The sequence below is a fragment of the Canis lupus genome, chromosome 13, assembly GCF_003254725.2.
Source record: "Canis lupus dingo isolate Sandy chromosome 13, ASM325472v2, whole genome shotgun sequence".
NCBI classification, from domain to species: domain Eukaryota; kingdom Metazoa; phylum Chordata; class Mammalia; order Carnivora; family Canidae; genus Canis; species Canis lupus.
Genome location: NC_064255.1, coordinates 1,023,901 through 1,044,342, shown reverse-complemented (window position 1 = coordinate 1,044,342; position 20,442 = coordinate 1,023,901). Strand labels below are relative to the sequence as shown.

The window sequence follows — 20,442 nt, the reverse complement described above, 5'->3', positions numbered from 1 at the left end:
CGGGAGCCTGACATGGGATTCGATCCCGGGTCTCCAGGATCACGCCCTGGGCCAAAGGCAGGCGCCAAACCGCTGCGCCACCCAGGGATCCCAGTATTATTTATTTCTTTTTAAGATTTTATTTACTTGACATAGAGAGTGAGAAAGAGAGCACAAGTGATATGGGAGGGGGGCGAGGCAGAGGGAGAGGGACAAGCAGGCTGAGCAAAGAGTCCAATGTGGGACTCTATCCCAGGGACCCTGGGATCATGACCTGAGCTGAAAGCAGACGTTTAACTGACTGAGCCACCCAAGCTCCCTGACTCATGGTAATATTGAAGTTATACCTGTACAAATACAGTAACATTACACTTATAGCTGTTTTTTTTTTTTTAATTTCAATGGGTAAAGTATTTAGGCTGTTTATCTTTCTTATAATGATCGTATTTTTCCCCTATTAAATACAGTTGGGATTTAAAAAAAAAATATTTTTATTTCAAAAAAACCCAAAACCAAATTGGTAAAAATACTCCCAATTTAAAAAAGCAAAAATATTTTCATAAATCTTCATAATCTTCTTAATTTGTTTACGAAGAACCACAGGGAAGTACTGAGAAATGGCTTCATATGTGCTGTTACTGTGTAATCACACTGTACTGAGAAATCAAGCAAAATAGTTCCCATTTGTGCAGATGGCTGAACATAGCCATTGTCTTTACAGCCCTCATCTCTATTTATGAAAGCCTATAAAAATTAAGCAGAAGTCAGAGTACAGAGCTCATTGAATGATGCACTTGTTAATATTGTCAGTTTAAACTTTCCCTGAAGTTACACTTTGATTAATGTAGATACACCTTTATGTATTTATGTTTGGGATTAATGCAGTTAATTCTAGTGTTCTAGGGATGGGAGTGAGGAGTTTCGAGTGTACAAAGAGTAAATCCTCATATTTTATCTTCACATTTTGAGATGTAGGGAAATAAATGAGGAATAAAATATATGGGTAAGCCTAGTTTTAAAATGTAGGTAGTGTCTTTGGCACAAATCATGGTAGATTTTTCTGTATGGCAGGTACATGGGTCCTTGGCAAATTTCATATGTAAATAGCCTCTTGTTCCAATTGAGGTTAAGTGAAGAGATTCTTAGAAAATAAAAGTGAAAGACTCTAAAGGGTGAAAGGAGGAGAAAAATCTCAGCTTCTTTTCTTTTAAAGCTCTTTGCCAGGAAATTATAATTTTAGAGTACATTTGGGCAAAGAGCCCAATTTGAGAGGAAATGGTATGATAGAGCTGAAAAATAAGACTACTTTTAAAAAGTCTTCTATTCTAAAACATTTGTTTTCTTAGATGGATTTCATCTTATTCTAGTGACAATAGTTAACTAAACCCTCATAAATTTTAAAACAGTTTTATAAAAAGTAAATATTCTATGAGATCATCAAATCACATCTATTTTATTATCAAAACAGTGGTACTTACAGTGAAACAGTGAAAAGCCAGAGCTTTAAAGTCAGTTGGACCTTGTCTTATCTTTGCCATTTACTCATTGCAATGATGAGCAAGTTAGCTTTCTAAGTCTCTGTGGACTCACTTACAAAACGGAGGTGGTAATAGTACCTTTTCTTTGGGTTTTGTGAAGATTAGAAGAAATCGTGATTGGAAACCATTTGTCTCTGAAGACATTTTCTAAGGTGTTTCAAAGATGTATCTGTCACTTTTTTTGAAGTGACACATCTTTTGAAGAAACACATAGCTTTCCAAAGAGATAAAAGGGCAACTTTCACTTGGATACATAAGTTCTAGTTGAGTTTAAAAAAAAATCGGTTGTATTACTTTAGAACTAAACACCTAAATATTTACAAAATGTTTGGCCTTCAAAAAAAAGGGAGTAGAAAAAAATGATGATTGAATTTTATTAGTTTGAGGTAAAATGTACTTTCTGTGGTTGAAGTAGACAAGATATTTGCTTTTGTGAATTCAAGACAGAGTCATGAATATTTTAGAAAATATTAGTTAGGGCTAATATTGAGACTGACATTTGCTTAATAATGGAATGTTGAGAGACTGAAGAATGAAAACCTTTCATGTGTTTATTTATTTATTTATTTATTTATTTATTTATTTATTTATTTAATTTTTTTATTCGTGAGAGACAGAGAGAGGCAGAGACACAGGCAGAGGGAGAAGCAGGCTCCATGCAGGGAGCCTGACGTGGGACCCGATCCTGGGTCTCCAGGATCATACCCTGGGCTAAGGGCGGTGCTAAACTGCTGAGCCACCCGGGCTGCCCCTTTCATGTGTTTTAAAGATGTTTTACTTTTCTAATAATGTTCAAGATGAGACTACTAGGATTGAAGAAGAGAACATTATTTTATTTTATTGTTTAAAGATTTATTTATTTTAAAGAGAGAGAGAGAAAGAGAGAGAGCATGAGGGGTTAGGGAGTAGCAGAGGCAGAGGGAGAGAGAATCTTAAGCATACTCCACACTGAGCGAGGAGCCGCATGTGGTACTCAGTCTCATGACACTGAGATCACAACCTGAGCTGAAACCAAGAGTTGCAGAGTTGGAAGTTCTTTTCTTCTGCTGCATTTGCACTCTGACCAGATCCTCTTCTCCATCATTAATTCCCCAAGAGATCTAGAAGTCATATCCTAATTATTCTTGACTAGGGAGCTAGGAGTAGCAATGTAGAAAGCCTTCATTTGTGTTTCTCTTTTAAAGTTTTTGGCCAAAACATACCTCCCAAGTAAAAAGTGGGCAAAGGACTTGAATAGACATTTCCCCAAAGAAGATCTACAAATGGACAGTAAATCCACGAAAAGAAGCTCAGCATCACTCATCATTAGGGAAACGCAAATCAGAACCACAATAAATTAATGTCATACTGTTTAGGATGGCTATTTTATATATATATATATATACACACACACACACACACACACGATATATATATTATATATATCATATATATAAATATATTTCCAGAAAATAAGTGTTGTCTCAGCTTCTTTTCCTTTAAAAGCAGAAAATAATTGTTGTTTAGGATGTATAGCAATTGGAATCCTTGTACATTGGAATGTAAAGTAGTATAGTCACTGTGAAAAATGGTATGACGGTTCCTCAAAAAATGAAACATAAAATTACCATATGATCCAGCAATTCCACTTCTAGGTATATATCCAAAAGAATTGAAGGCAGGGACCAAAAAGATACCTGTACACCAGAGTTTATTTTCAGCATTATTCACAATAGCCAAAAGGTTGAAGTAATCCAAGTGTCCACTGATAGATGAATGGATAGGCAAAATGTGGTTCTGGTATATTATTCAGCCTTAAGAGGAATGAAATTGGGATACATTCAACATACAACAGGGATGAATCTTAAAAACATGCTAAATGAAAGAGGCCAGACATAAGACATATACTGTATGATTCCATTTATATGATATACATAGAGTAATTGAGTTCATCGAGACAGAAAGTAGAATAGTGGTGGTTAGGGGACTATGGGAGGGGAAAATGGGAAGTTGTTGAATGCATGAAGAGTTTTTTGGGATGATGAAAAATCCTGAAGGTGAGTAGTAGTGATGATTGCCTAACAGTGTGAGTATACTTAATGCCACTTAATTGTACACTTATAAATAATTAAAATAGTAGGGGTGTGCCTGGTGGTTTAGGCAGTTAAGCGTCTGACTCTTGGTTTCAGCTCAGGTCATGATCTCAGGGTCGTGAGATGGAGTCCTGGGTTGAGTTCCATGCTCAGCATGGAGTCTGCTTGAGATTCTTGCTCTCCCTCTTTCTCTGCCTCTCCCCCACATTCGTGCTTGTTCCCTTTCTCTCAAATAAGTAAATAAAATCTTTAATAATATAGTTAAAATAATAAAGTTTATGTTATAAAACATAGTAAAATAAACCTTTAGCCAATCATAAGCAGTGGGCTGTGATTCTGTGATATCTGCCTTCTTTCTTCTGAAGTTTGTCTCTTCAAAGCTGAAGAGATGTCATTAGCAGAAGTTACACCTGTCAACAAACTTGTAAACTCCTGCTCCAAAGCTGGAAACAGAGAAAAGAAAGGAAGAGGATGAAATATAGTCTTTTCTTCTTTCCTTTCCTTTCCTTTCCTTTCCTTTCCTTTCCTTTCCTTTCCTTTCCTTTCCTTTCCTTTCTTTCCTTTCCTTTCCTTTCCTTTCCTTTCTTTCTTTTCTGCCTTTTTATGACTCCTGTTTCTTGCATGAAAATAGTTAATAGACTTTCAGAAAAGGCTGTACCTCCTTACTAGCTTCAGAGCTCCAGTCCCTTAAATTTGTACTTTCTTTTTTTTTTTTTTTTGTTCTACCTTCATATTTTCATATACTATTACACAGATGATTTCATCTACTTTGCAGAGAAGATTGAAATTCTATGACTGGCAGGCAGAAGACCTTACCTTATGTAGGTTCATCTTAATTTCATTTGGTGAGTGTTGCTACATAATTTTTACTTGTATTATAGAAATCAGTTTCCTCTCTAACTTTCATGTAACTTTTGAATACATCCCTTTTTATAGTTTTATAACTTTATTCCTGTAGTCATATTTTTGTTTCCCAATTCTAGAATCTTTAAAGTCTCTATTTGTAAGGCTTCATTCTGTTGAAACATGCTCAGGCTTTATCTATCTAATGATTACAGGTTTTTAGACATTGCTTGGTGAGATCAGAAACCCTTTTTCTGTTTTCATCCCTCTTCCATGTTTCTTTAAGCTTTCTTTTTCTCTGGCTTTCTGGTTTTTCTATTGCTTCTGTTTCTCTGCTTTATGTGCCGTTCTTTCCAATTCATAATGGACACTGACCTTGCATTTTCTGTTTTCTATCTTCCTCCTCTCTTTTTATGTAGTTATTTCCTTGGTGAGTTTATTCACTCTTAGGCTTCAACTTTGATCGAAATGACACACAAATACACACTTTTGAGAATCAGTCTTTTGTGCTCAGTCTTATTCAGTATTTTGAATCTACTAAGTAACATTTGACTACCTTTGCTGGCTCCTCAAAAGCAGTATGTTCAAACAGAATCCCTACCTTCCATCTAACCTCTCTACTGGTTAGTGATGTCACTCTTTTGCCAGTTTGCATTTGGTGTGTGTGTCTTCCTTCTGCTTGGCTTCCTGTATTAGTTACTCTGTTCCTTAGGTACTTTAAGACCAAAAGGAAGAGAGATACACAGATTATCTTCAGTAATAGAATTTTATTGCAAGGATACTCAGGAAATGTGCATGGGGTAGCAGAGGAAGGTGCCTAGTCAACTGCTTGCCCCGTATGAGATTCAGTGTCTCTAATACTGAATTGTGGAATAGGCTCCATTAATAAAGGAAATAGCAGCTTAGAGTCAGTTGGAAGAATGACATGAGCTCCTATGGCCTTGGTTATCTTTGTTCACATAGCATTTACACTTTCTGAAATCTAAGGTTAATTGGGTCATTTTGCAACCATGAGATTTGGAATATCCCTATGGGCCATTTCAGCCCTTGTATGGATACTTTTGGCCTCTAGATCAGCTTCTAGCTACATGTACTTTTTACTGCTGGATGATAAGGCTGATTTATTTATTTATTTATTTGCTTTCATCTTTATTTATTTTTATTTATTTTTATTGGAGTTCAATTTGCCAGCATATAGCATATCACCCAGTGTTCATCCTGTCAGGTGCCCCCCCCTCAGTGCCCGTCACCCAGTCACCACAACCCCTTGCCCACCTCCCTTTCCAATACCCTTTGTTCGTTTCCCAGAGTTAGGAGTCTCTCATGTCCTGTCACCCTCACTGATATTTCCCACTCATATTCTCTCCTTTTCCCTTTATTCCCTTTCACTATTTTTTATATTTCCCAAATGAATGAGACCATGTAATGTTTGTCCTTCTCCAATTGACTTATTTCACTCAGCATAATACCCTCCAGTTCCATCCATGTCGAAGCAAATGGTGGGTATTTGTCGTTTTCTAACGACTGAGTAATATTCCGTTGTATACATATACTTCAGCTTCTTTATCTACTCATCTTTCGATGGACACTGAGGGTCCTTCCACAGTTTGCCTATTGTGGACATTGCTGCTATAAACATTGGGGTGCAGGTGTTCTGGTGTTTCACTGCATCTGTATCTTTGGGGTAAATCCCCAGCAGTGCAGTTGCTGGGCCACAGGGCAGTTCTATTTTTAACTCGTTGAGGAACCTCCACACAGTTTTCCAGAGTGGCTGCACCAGTTCACATTCCCACCAACAGTGAAAGAGGGTTCCCCTTTCTCCACATCCTCTCCAACATTTGTGGTTTCCTGCCTTGTTAATTTTCCCCGTTCTCACTGGTGTGAGGTGGTTTCTCAGTGGGTTTTGATTTGTATTCCCCTCATGGCAAGTGATGCAGAGCATTGTCTCATGTGCTTGTTGGCCATGTGTAGGTCTTCTTTGGTGAAATTTCTGTTCATGTCTTTTGCCCATTTCATGACTGGATTGTTTCTTTGCTGTTGAGTTTCATAAATTCTTTATAGATCTTGGATACCCTTTATCTGATACGTCATTTGCAAATATCTTCTCCCATTCTGTAGGTTGTCTTTTAGTTTTGTTGACTGTTTCTTTTGCTGTGCAGAAGCCTTTTATCTTAATTAAGTCCCAATAATTCATTTTTGCTTTTGTTTCCCTTGCCTTCATAGATGTATCTTGCAAGAAGTTGCTGTGGCCAAGTTCAAAAAGGGTGTTGCCTGTGTTCTTCTCTAGGATTTTGATGGATTCTTGTCTCACATTTAGATCTTTCATCTATTTTGAGTTTATCTTTGTGTATGGTATAAGAGAATGGTCTAGCTTCATTCTTCTGCATGTGGATGTCCAATTTTCCCAGCACCATTTATTGAAGAGACTCTCTTTTTCCAGTGGATAGTCTTTCCTGCTTTGTCGAATATTAGTTGACCATAGAGTTGAGGGCCCATTTCTGGATTCTCTGTTCTGTTCCATTGATCTATGTGTCTGTTTTTGTGGATAAGACTGATTTAATTTGAAGTAGCATATGATGAACTGTAACAACTTACAAAGGAAGAGAGATTTTTCTTTGTGATGGCACTGTGTGAGTCACTGGCATTTTGAAGTTTCATAGGGTCTCTAGTAGTTAGCAAATTTGTTTTTTCATTTGTTTATTCATTTATTTGAAGAAAAGTGTGTTAAACAGTAGTGTGTGAGATTCTGTTTTAGGTACTTACTGGAGATAGGCTAAATGAGACATGGTCTGTACCTTCATGGAATTACTGTTTTAGCTCTAGTGATCAGCTCATACAATAAATAAATAGTGAAAGGAATAATGACTCAGTGTGCTAAGTGCTATGGGGCCATATTTGACAGTGAGATTAGTTCTCTGTGTTTGGGTGGATAGGTGGGTAAGGACAGTGGTAGAGGACAGAGGATTCTCTCTGCAGACATCCCAGAGAAGACTTCTGACTGTATCTTTAAAGAAGTAGTTAACTGACAAGGTCATGTAAGAGAGAATGGACATATAGAAGTATTACCTATATCTTGCATTACATACAAAAAACTATACAAAATCTGCCTTTTTAGTACAGTGATCATGTGATTTTTAAAAACTGTGTGATGTGAAAATTCAGGACCTTCAAGGTATAGTCCCACTGTGGCTAGAGTGTAGGTTATGGAAATTAGGTGATTGAGAGGATCAGCTAGATCCTCTTGTATCTTTTTATCTTGTATTTAGGAGAAATGATGATTCTTTCAGAATTTCTCTTGATTCATTCTTTCCTGTCATTTCTGTTGTTAACTTTTTAAGCCCAGACCACATTTCTGGATTGCAAGAAACAAAACCATGCCCTAGTTTTACAGTTTTTTTTTTTTTAAAGATTTATTTATTTATGATAGAGAGAGAGGGGGAGAGAGAGAGAGAGAGAGAGAGAGAGAGAGAGAGAGAGAGGCAGAGACACAGGCAGAGGGAGAAGCAGGCTCCATGCCGGGAGCCTGACGCGGGACTCGATCCTGGGACTCCAGAATCACGCCCCGGGCCAAAGGCAGGTGCGAAACCGCTGAGCCACCCAGGGATTCCCCCTAGTTTTACAGTTTTTTAGTTCTCTTCTCCATTATAGAATTTGGCTTGTAGGACATTTAGAAGACTGGGAAGAAATCTCTGGAGGAAGAGCATGTTGTTGAACTTACACAGTTAGCAGTATTCTACTGTTACCACAATCACCATAATATACTTCAGAACTTCATTTCTTTGGCTCCCCTGTACCACGTTTCCTAAAACATAATTTAAATTAATATTCGCCTAGACCATCTATCATCTCCTATAATATGGTATGGTGATTTGGAATTTAAGCACAAAAAGAGCTAAAAGTTTATCCATTTCATCTCCTGAGTGCATAGGATAGCTTTGGGAAAAACAAAGAATCTGCTAAGTCCTGTTCTAGGAATCATAGTTTAGTGGCTATAATAGCATTTCAGAGTAGAAATAACTAATTGATTTGAAGATGAGAAATTCCTGGGATCATTTACAAAAGAAAATCCCCCTTAAAACATGAGACTGATGTATGATACTTGATGTAGTAGTAGATGGAAACTAATGAGTGTGTTTTGGCATATGCTACCTTCCTAACAGTAGAGATACCATGTCTTGGACAGACCTTGGTTTGATTTTGTTTTGCTATTTATTGGCCAAGCGACTGGGGAAGTCACTTAACCCTTAGTTTTCTTATTCAAAAGCTGAGGATATTTTGGCAGCTACCAAAAAGGTCATTACAGAGATTAAATGAGGAAATGCTTGTTAAGTGCTTATCACAAGGCCAATGAGGGCTGTAATAAATGTTAACTACCTTTATTATTACATTCATTTAGCTCTTATGTATTTGCTTTTCATACTATATTAGAAGTTCTGGGTTGCCAAGGGCTATATCTTAACTTTCTTTGAATTACCCCAGCATGTAGCTTACTGTCTACAGATTGAGTAAGTTGATATGAAATGAATATAAATGGGTGAAGTTTTAAATTTTTAATATTTTTAAAGTTTTTGTACCCATGTTGAAGATTCATTTTAGAAAATTTAATTTTGGGGGGATGCTGGATGGTACAATCAGTTAAGCAACCAACTCTTGGTTTTGGCTCAGGTCGTGATCTTGGGGTTGTAGGATACAGCCCCACATCTGGCTCTGCAGTGAGCATGGAGTCAGCTTGAGATTTTCTCTCTCCTCTCTCCCACCTCCCCCTCATGCTGTCTCTCTCTCTCTCTCTCTCTCTCAAATAAGTAAATTAATCTTTAAAGTTTAGTTTTCCTAAAGATAGTATTTCCTAAACAGTTGCAAAATTCACTCACAAGAATAGGACTGATTAACAGATACTGATTTTACTAGTTCTGATTACCTTGGTCAGTTTATTAATTCAGCCTATGGAAGATGCCTTTTCTTTTCTTTTCTTTTCTTTTCTTTTCTTTTCTTTTCTTTCTTTTCTTTTCTTTTTTTTTTTAACTTATTTATTCATGAGACATAGAGAGAGAGGAGCAGAGACATAGGCAGAGGGAGAAGCAGGCTCCCCATGGGGAGCTCGATGTGGGACTCAATCCCGGGACCCCGGGGATCACACACTGCCTTTCTTTTCAATGTATAAAATGATGTTATGAAATACATTTCATGAAACAATTATAGAGTCATGAAAAATTTTAATTTTCTTATAAGATACAATTTTTAAAGTTTCCCCAATTACATAAAAAAGTGAATATTTTAGAAACCTTATGAAACAAAAGCATAAGGAGAGCCACCCCCGAAAAAAAGCCTTGCTGCTTGGAATCCTAAAATATTTACATGCAACAAATAGTTGAATTCCTGTTATGTCCTAGGCACAGTTTTTGGTGCTGGGGATATAGCAGTGAACAAAACAAAGTTTACTAGTAGTTTGGTGTCTATATGTGTGTGTTTGTGTGTGTGTATGCAGATACACTTATGCTTAAAAGAAAACATGAAAATGGTTTAATTCTGTGTACATTATTTTGTAGCCTGCACTTTTTTCTTTTAGCAATATATTGTTCACTTGTTTTATGTCAGTGAGATTTTTTTACACTATGCTTTTTTTAAAAAAAGACTTTATTTATTTGAGAAAGAGAGACAGCAAGAGTGGGTGAGGGGCAAAGGGATAATCATGATAATCTCATGAATAGATGTTCTATAATTAAACTAATATATATTTAAGCGTTTAATTTACTTCTAGATTTTGTTATAACTTACAATGAATATACATTTTTTTTTGTTTCCAAGACCAATTGCAGTTCATTTAATTCCTACCATTTACTCTTTAATTTTTTTTTTTTAATTATGGAAAACTTTAAACACAGTTTTGTAAAGAGGAAAGAAAAAACCTCTGTGTACCCATACCCAGTTTGACAATACATCTGGCCAATCTTGCATAATTTATATTTCCATACATACCCCAACTCTGTAAAATTTTGAGGTAATCTCAGATATCATAGCATTCTTTTTTTTTTTTTTTAAGATTTTATTTATTTGAGAGAGTGTGAGTGAGAGCAGGGTGTGGGGAGGAGCAGAGGGAGAGGGACAAGCATACTCACACTGAGCACAGAGCTTGACACAGGGCTCAATCCCAGGACCCTGAGATCATAACTTGAGCTTTGAAATCAAGAGTTAGACACTCAACCCACTGAGCCACCCAGGTGCCCTTCATAGCATTCTTAACTATTTCAGCATGCATCTTTAAAAGCTAAGAATAGTAAACCGTAAATCAGCATAATACCCTTATCTGAGATGTAATTTTAATTGTAACTTACTCTTGAAATGATAAAATGTTGAGGAGAGTTTGGAAAAAACTGAGATTAGTCTATATAGAATGATTCCTCCACCTCCCTTTGAAGGGGTAGAAAACTTTGTATTGGGACCTTGGAAAAAATATTAACAAATTCTTACACTGAACAGGAAACACAAAAATGAGATAAACAAGCTTATGGATGGGAGTGAGGTTTAAGTGGGCATTTAAATACTGAATTAAATACTGAACTGAAGTTGGTTGTAGCTTAAAAAAAAAAGGAGAGAATTCTGTCTGAAAACAATGTGGAAGAAGACTGCTTTTCCTCACAGTATTAGCAATGGCAGTATAATAGATTATGTTCTCTCCTGCTTTTTGAGATAGAAGGTCAAATGACAGGAAGGCCAGATTGTATTATCCACTTTTTTTTTAAACGAAAACAGTAGACAATTTTATTTTCACATTTCATAATACAAATGATATTTTCTCTTTTGATACAAAAATACAAAAAGTATTTTCTCTTTGATAAGAAGGGGGAGCAAGTTTTCCTTGTCATGTTGGTAGAAAACACCCAGAGTCTCAGCACCATGGGTCCCTGGTGAAGTAAAACAAGTAATATAAAATGGACATAAAGGGGATCCTGTCTCTTCTTATCCGTGTGGTCCAGTCATTCCTGGCTAAGGGGCACCATCATGAGATGGGCAGGAGGTCTCATCATTGGGGGCCCAGGCATCATTGGCATGTGGCCTCCCATAGATGGCCTTTTTCCAGGAGCAGGTGCCACTGGCATCATCCCAGGAGGAGGAGGGCCCTCCATAGGGGGTGCCAGCATCATACTAGGACGTGGAGGACCTGGGAGACTGGGAGAAAGTGGAATCATTGCCCCTGCAGAAGAAGGAGCAGAGGTATCTTCCCTTGTTGAATCGCAGGGATTGTTTTGTCGATCAGGCTCTGAGCTTGCTCTTTCATCCATTTCTGATAGTAGTCTTTCACATTATCTTTATGTTTCCCTCCACTGCATTGTGTGTTTCTCCCAGATTGAGAGTCATGGGTGAGATGTGTCACAGTAGTCACAATAAAGCTTAGGCATGTTGCTCTGCAGGCCATTGACCACTCTGTCCCACACCACCCGGAAATGACAGCCACTTACTTGTTTTAAAAAGACAGTTCTGGGGTATGGCTGCATAAGTATGTAATAAACCCTACCTATCCAGTTCCATAAGAGAAATATCTTGTGGGGACTTCTTCACAAAATTCCCTAGTGCCTGGGAGAATTTGAGCTCTAAAGACACTAGTTAAGAATTTTTTGGGACCTCTGGTTAAAAACATATAGTTATGATGAAATTCTGAGGTATTAAAAACCACAGTATATCAAGTATAGATGAAATTATGCTAATTATATTGTGTTTGCCAAGGCAGTGAAATAGGAAAATGTGTATGTGTATATGTATTTTAAATTGGCTTTTAATTAAGAGCTTTTTTTTTAAGCTGTAAGGGTTTTCAAAGCAGACAATATAAAAATTATTTAAAATTAAACCATAATTGAAGTGATTAATTTTCATTTAAAACACCAGAAATTGAAAGAGGAAATAGAAACAAACAACATGAAACAGGAATTAACTTACCAAAATAAATCATGTGCTTTCACTTGACAGACACTCCAGAGACCCTCTTTTTGCCTGAGTTACATTAGTAACATTTCAGTTGTTCAACATGTTGAGAAAATGAGACCTGTGAACTCATAGAAAATTGTTAAGTGCTTACTGCATTGTTTGGAGGATCCATGACTTGGTGGTTTAAAGCCAGATTATGAGCCTGCTTTGAAGAACTTTCGTAACTCGTGAAGAAGTATGCAGTGGTTAGATTACTTGTCAGTAGAAGACCTTCTCCCTCACTCTGTTACGTGCATAGCTTATCGTGAGTTACTTGTGCTTGCTTGGCCATGAAGGACATGAAGCACCTTTGCTTTCTGAGGCATGGTAGTGAATATTCTTGAAAATTCAGGAGACTGACTTCTCTTTCTGGTAGGGAGATAGTTTTTGGTTCATGGTATCTAGTTTGCTCTTTCCTCCTGCTCATCAAACCCCTTCCTGTTTTTCTTTCTTTCTTACCTGGTCCATGTCTTCAGCCCTTCTTTTGCCAATATCTTTTTTTTTTTTTTTTTTTAACATTTATTTATTAGAGACACAGAGAGAAAGGCAGAGATACAGGCAGAGAGAGAAGCAGGCTTCCTGTGGGGAACCCGATATGGGACTCAATGCCAGGACCCCGGGATCACGACCTGAGCCAAAGGCAGACACTCAACTGCTGAGCCACCCAGGCGTTCCTTGCCAATATCTTTGACTCCTTTGTCACATGTTCTTCTGTGCATGCATCTGGCAGAATGCCAGATTCCTCTGTTTGCTGTCCCTTGCATACTTTATTTTATTTTTTTTAAAGATTTTATTTATTTATTCATGAGAGAGAGAGAGAGAGGAAGAGAGAGAGAGAGAGAGAGAGGCAGGCAGGCAGAGACACAGGTAGAGGGAGAAGCAGGCTCCATGCAGGGAGCCCGATGTAGGACTCCATCCTGGGACTCCAAGATCACGCCCTGGGCCGAGGGCAGAAGCTCAACCATTGAGCCACCCAGGTGTCCCTCTCTTGCATACTTTAAGACACTTGTGAACAGGGCTGAAGAAAATATGAAACCTTGAAGATTGCCCATTTTAAATTGCTGGCTCTTTGACAACCTTAATAAGGCCTGCAGTTAAACTTCATGAGGTGTTTAATTTTTATTCTTCACTCTAGCTATTTCAAATATAGTCTTATCTTCTCAAATCTCAGATTTAAACTTCCTCACAGCAGTTGAATATCCCTCTGACTTCTAAAGCAAATAGAAGTCAATATATGAGAGCTCCTTTAACTTTCTGCCATTAGTCTGTTTAAGTCTGTCCATCCTTTCCTCCTAATATAATGAGAGAGGTGTCCCCAACCCTTTGATGTTAAGGCAGTCCCGTCCACATGTGTTTTGGATTCCTTCCTTCCACCCTTTTCAGGGACATGCTTTAGCAGTTATCTCTTCTTTTCGCTTGTATTTTCAATTTTCCCCTATTCTCCTAATTCATTCAAAACAGTATTTATACTTATTCAAGCATTTCGAATGGATTCTTTGCTTGTTTGGCTTTATCTTCCTTCTCAGATTCATGTTTCCAGTCACTTATCCTTTCCAGAAACTTCCAAGTGGAAGGTGATCCATAATTGTTGTCTCTGCCTCTTCATTTTTATTCTGTTGTCTTATACTGTGTGTGTCTCTTTCACTATTTTTGAACTGACATGGTTTCTGGTGAGAAGTCGGCTGTTAGTCATATTCTTGTTCTATTCATGATGAGTCATTTTCTCTTGCTGCTTTCAAGACTTTTTGTCTTTCAGCAGTTTAACTTACAGTGTGTCTACACATGGGGATCTTTTTGTGTTTATCTTATTTAGGATTAGTTTACCTTTTTGGATGTAAAAATTAATGTTTTCTGTCAAATTTGGGGAGTTTTTTTTAAGATTTTATTTATTTGTTAGAGCATGCATAAGTAGGGGAGGGGGGATTGGGAAAGGGAGAGGCAGACTCCCCACTGAGCAGGGAGACCAATGTGGGGCTTGATTCCAGGACCCTGGGATCATGACCTGAGCCGAAGGCAGATTCTTAACTGTCTGAATCACCCAGGTGCCCAAATTTGGGAAGTTTGTAGCCACTGTTTTTTCAAATAATTTTTTTCTGCCCCTTATTCTGTCTTTTCTCCTGAGACTCCCATTACATGTGTATTGCTATGTTGTTCGTATCACCAGTCTCTGAGACAGTTTCTTCCATCTTTTTTGGGGGGTGGGGCAAGCTATGGGTTTGATAGTTTATTTATTATTAGGCTTATCACTTTTAGTTGAGAAAATTGCCAATTTTCTTTTTTTTTTTAAAGAATTTTTTAAAATTTATTTATTCATAGAGACACAGAGAGAGAGAAAGAGAGAGAGAGGCAGAGGGAGAAGCAGGCTCCATGCAGGGAGCCCGACGTGGGACTCGATCTCGGGTCTCCAGGATCACACCCCAGGCTACAGGCGGTGCTAAACCACTGAGCAACAGGGGCTGCCCAAATTGCAAATTTTCAATACTTATCCCAAATTTAGCCCATTTTTTCTGGAAGCAAAGCTCCTATTTTTCATAGTCAACCTTGTCTTGGTAAAAGTACAGTTCTTGCTACTGATGGAATTGTTGGGATAAGTGATGGTAACAGGCCTAGGCTGGAAGGCCACAGAATCTTTCTGTTATTACCCAAAGCCATGAGAGGGTTTCAAGAATAAATGCTTTTCAGTATGTTGGCTACTTTTTTTTTTTTTTTTTTTAAGATTTTATTTAATCATGAGAGAGACACAGAAAGAGGCAGAGACATATGCAGAGGGAAAAGCAAGCTCCCCCTCTGCAGGGAGAGCCTGCAGGGAGCCTGATGTGAGACTTGATCCTAGGACCCAGGGATCATGACCTGAGCCAAAGGCAGATAGATGCTCAACCACTGAGCCACCCAGGCATCCCTCTCCTTACATTTTCTTTTTTAAAAAGATTCATTTATTTTAGAGAGAGAGCAGGGCGAGGGGCAGAGGAGGAATAGAGAGAGAGTCCCAAGCAGATTCTGAGCTGAGTGTGAAGCCCCATGTAGGGCTCCATCTCACAGCCCTGAGGTCATGACCTCATTAAGGATATTGGTCTGTGGTTTTCATGTTGTAGCTCTGTGTGGTTTTGGTATTTATGTGTAGTAATGCTGGTCTTACAGAGTAAGTTTGGAAGTGTTCCTTTCTCTACAGTTATTTTTTTGGAAGAGTTTGAGGAGTGTTGGTGCTAATTCTTCCTTAGGTGTTTGATAGAATTCTCCTTTAGTCTCTTTAGTCCCAGGCTTTGCTTTGTTGAGAGAGTTTTGATTACTCCTTAAGTCTCCTTAGTAGAGGTCTGCTGAAATTTTTATTTCTTCAATATTCAGTCTTCGTAGGCTGTACGTTTCTAAGAATTTAACCATTTCTTCTGTGTTATCTGATTTGTTGGTGTATAACTATTCATAGTACTCCCCTATAATTGTTTTTATTTCTGTGACCCATGAGTTTTAATGTCCCCTCTTTCATTTTTAATTTTAATTATTTGAGTGTCCGCTCTTTCTGTCTCTCTCCCGCTCTCTCAAGTCTAGCTAATAGTTTAATTTTATTGGTCTTTTCAAAAACAAACTGAGTTTTTGTTTTAGTCTGTTTAGACTGCCATAACAAAATACAGACTGGGTAGCTTATAAACAGCAAATTTGTTTCTCATAGTTCTGGAAGCTTGGAAGTCCAAGACCAAGATGCCAGGATGGTTATATTCAGGTGAAAACTTTCTTGTTCTTGTTCTTTCTTGTTTCTGTGTCCTCAAATGGAGAAAGGGGCTAGGGATTTCTTTGAAACCTGTTTTATAAGACACAAATCATGCGAGTACCTTAGTTGTTTAAGGAGTTAGACTTGTTCTGGTATGTAGTTTAAGTTACTTTGTGGATTGGCATAGTATTTTTAAGACTTGTTTTTAATTTCCTTTTTGGAGAATCTAAAGTAGCATTTATGTTTTGGTGATGTAGTATCCTTTCTAAAACAAAGCTACTGAGGGATCTCTGCTGATGACTTTTTTATCGTAAGAGTTCTCTTAGCTTCTCTTGGTGGGAAAGATTCTTAGCCGCATTTGACCTCTGGGTTTGTTCTTTTTCAGCTTCCTTGTAATTTTTTTTTCTTAAGAAATTGATTTTGTTAGGTTTTGTAGAGTGTTTTTTCTTTTTCTTTTTCTTTTTTTTAAGATTTTATTTATTTATTCATGAGAGACACAGAGAGAGGCAGAGACACAGGCAGAGGGAGAAGCAGGCTCCATGCAGGGAGCCCGATGTGGGACTTGATCCCAGGTCTCCAGGATCAGGCCCTGGGCTAAACCGCTGAGCTACCCAGGGATCCCTGTAGAGTGTTTTTGTAATGATACAGAGATTGGTGTTCAGCTACAAATCAAGGAAACTCCTACATAGATTGCTATGGCTCTTTTTCTGCATAGCTCTCTTCTCAAGTATTCTGTTATGCAGATCTTATTTGCATTACCTCCAAAACTTCCATCTCTGTTTCTTCACTCAGCTAGAATTATTGCCTGTGTTTGGGTTTCCCTTTCCCTGTATTATAATCTGGACATAGCCTCTAGATATGAAGTGCAGGTGATAGCAGGGTTTATCTTCTTTCCCTTTTCTCAGTAATCTCAGTCCTGAAATGCCTGATACCTACTGTTTGAAAATACTTGTTTTCTACATTTTGTTGAGTTTTCTTGTTGTTTATTAGAGACAGTTCTGGATCCTGTTACTTTCTTATGGTTGGAAGTGGAAATTCTGTATTGGACATTTAAAATCTTTAAGTTGTTTGAACTTCCAATAGCTTTTAACATGGTCAGTTACTACCTTTTTGTCCTTAATGTCTTCATTTCTTAAATATATTTTCCTGGGATCTGTTTTCTCTTTGATCTTATTTCTTAGACATTTAAAAATCAAATCCTATTTAATCAAAACCAGTTCCTGTTGATAATCTCTTTAATATTTTGAATAACTTCATTCTTACTGCTAATACTGTATTCTATGGATCCGTATTTTGAATCTGCTCCTAATTATAGTTTCCCTCCCCAATTTTGCTCACCGCATATCTTCTTTCTACTGCATTTGAGGGGAAATGATTTTTTTTTTTTTTTGAGCATTATTGACACACAGTGTTAACGTTAGTTCAGGTGTACAACATAGTGACTCAGCAAGTTTACACATTATGTTATGCTTATTACAAGTATAGCTACACCATTTATTGCTATATATCACTATTATAATATCACCAACTATATTCCTTATGTTGTGCTTTTTATTCTTATAATTTACTCATTCCATAACTGGAAGCCTGTATTTCCTACTCTGCTTTACCCATTTTGCCCAGTTCTCCCATTCCGTCTCCTCTGAAAACCATCCGTTTCTTCTCTGTATTTTATAAGTCTGATTCTGATTTTTATTTATTCATTTTTTAAAAAATATTTCACTTATGAGGGAAATCATATAATTTTACCTTAATTTGTCTTGTTTCACTAAGCATGATAACCCGTAGGTCCATCCTTGGCATCTGAAATGGCAACATCTCACCTTTTTTTATGGCTATGTAATATTTTAGTGTGTGTGTGTGTCTGTAACGCACATTCATTACCCATTCCAAAACTGGTAGGCACTTAGACTGCTTCCATATCTTGGCTATCGTAAATAATGTTATGATACACATAGGGGTCCATGTATCTTTTTAAATTAGTGTTTTCATTTTCTTTGGGTAAACACTCAGTAGAAATACTGGATCATATGGTATTTCTGTTTTTAACTTTTTGAGGAATATCCATACAAGTTTCCGCAGTGATTGTATCAATTTACATTCCCAGGAACAGTGTATGAGGGTTCCATTTTCCATATTCTTGCCAACAGTTGTTATTTCTTGTTTTTGATTGTAGCCATTCTGACAGGTGTGAGGTGATAACTCATTGTGGATTTGATTTGCATTTCTCACGATTAATGATGTTGAGCATCTTTTCATGTGTCTGTTGGTCATCTGTCTTCCTTGAAGAAGTGGCTATTCAGATCCTCTGCCTATTTTTTATTCAGATTGTTTGGGTTTTTTTGATGTTGAGTTGTGTAAGTTCTTTATATATTTTGTATATTAACCCCTTATTGGATACATTATTTGCAAATATCTTCTCCCATTTAGTAAGTTTTCTTTTTGTTTTGTTGATTATTCCTTTGCTGTGCAAAAGGTTTTTATTTTGATGTAGTCCAAATTGTTTATTTTTGCTTTTGTTTCTCTTGCCAAATTGACATCTAGAAAAATGTTGCTATGGTTAATGTCAGAGTGTTTTCTGCCTGTTTTCTTCTAGGATTTTTTTTTTTTTCTTCTAGGATTTTTATGGTTTCAGTTCTCATATTTAAATCTTTAATCCATTTCAAGTTTATTTTTATGTGTGGTATTAAAAGATGATCTAGTTTCATTCTTTTACATATAGCCATCCAGTTTTCCCAGCACCAATTTTTGAAGAGACTTGTCTTTTCCCCATCATATCTTCTTTCCTCTTTTGTCATTAATTGACCATATAACTGTGAGTTTTTCTGGGCTCTCTATTCTATTCCATTGATCTCTGTGTCTATGTACTGTAGCAGTACCATATTGTTTTGATTACTGCAGCTTTGAAATGTGGAATTGTGGTATCTCTGGCTTTGTTCTTCTTTCTCAAGATTGCTTTGGCTCTACAGTGTCTTTTGTGGTTCCATACAAATTTTAGGATTATTTGTTCTAGTTTCGTGAAAAATGCTATTGGTATTTTGATAGGAACTGCATTGAATGTAGTTTGCTTTGGGTAAAATGGGTATTTGAACAATATTTGTTCTTCCAATCCATGAGCATGGAATATCTTTCTATTTGTGTCATCTTTAATAACTTTCATTAATGTTTTATAGGTTTTGGAGTATATATTTTTCATCTCTTTGGTTATGTTTATTCCTAGATATTTTATTCTTTTTGGTACAATTATAAATGGTGTTGCTTTTTAAACTTTTCTTTCTGCTACTTTGTTTTTGGTGTATAGAAATGTTACCAATTTCTAGTATTAGTTTTGTGTCCTCCAATAATGAATTCATTCTTACTTTTAGTAGTTTTTTTTTGTGGAGTCTTTAGAATTTTGCATGTACAGTGTCACGTCACCTACAAATAGTGACAGTTTAACTTTTCGTTACCAATATGGTTGCCTCTTATTTCTTTTTCTTGTCTGATTTCTGTGACTTGGGTTTCCAGTACTATGTTGCATGAAAGTGGTGAGAGTGGACATCGTTGTCTTGCTCCTGATTTTCAAGGAAAAGCTCTCAGTTTTTTACATGGAGTGTGATATTAGCTGTGGGTATTTCATAAAAAGCCTTTATTTGAGATGTTTCCTTCTAAGCCTATTTTGTTGAGAGTTTTTCCTTCTAAGCCCACTTTGTTGAGAGTTTTTATTATGAATGGTTGGCAAATTTTGTTACATGCTTTCCTTGCATCTGTTGAGATTATTATATGATTTTTATCTTTTGTTTATGTGATGTATCATGTTGATTGATTTGTAAATATTGAACCATCCTTGCATCCCTAGAATAAATCCTACTTGATCATGGTGAATGATCTTTTTAATATATTTTTGTATGTGTTTAATATTTTGTTGAAGATTTTTGCATCTGTGTTCAACTGGGGAATTTGGCCTATAGTTTTCATTTTTTGTATTGTCTTTGGTTTTGGTATCAGGGTAATGCTGACCTTGTAGAATGTATTAGGAAGCTTTTCTTCCTCTTCTATTTCCTGTGATAGTTTGAGGAGAATAGGCATTAATTATTCTTTAAATGATAGAATTCACCTGTCAATCCATCTGGCCCTAGACTTTTTTTTGGTAATGTTTTGATTGCCATTTCACTTTTGTTACTAGTAATAGGTCTGTTCAGATGTTCTTTATGGGAAATGATCATTTTTAAATAGAATTCCTAACATTATTTACAAAGATTTTTTTTTTTTTAAGTAAAGCTTTTTTAAAAACTTGACCCTGTTTACCTCTACATTCTGGTCACTTTTTCTTTATTTATACAAACTTATTTTGATTTTTCATATGTGA

General features: G+C 36.7%; 1 protein-coding gene and 1 pseudogene across 8 annotated transcripts in view; one reads left to right on the top strand and one right to left on the bottom strand.

Moving 5' to 3' along the window:
- The window catches only part of STK3 (serine/threonine kinase 3), a 375,334-nt gene that overhangs the window by 114,215 nt on the left and 240,677 nt on the right, over nt 1-20,442 (top strand). The gene's annotated exons all lie outside the window — the stretch shown is intronic.
- LOC112662542 (U1 small nuclear ribonucleoprotein C-like) lies at nt 11,407-11,829 on the bottom strand (annotated as a pseudogene).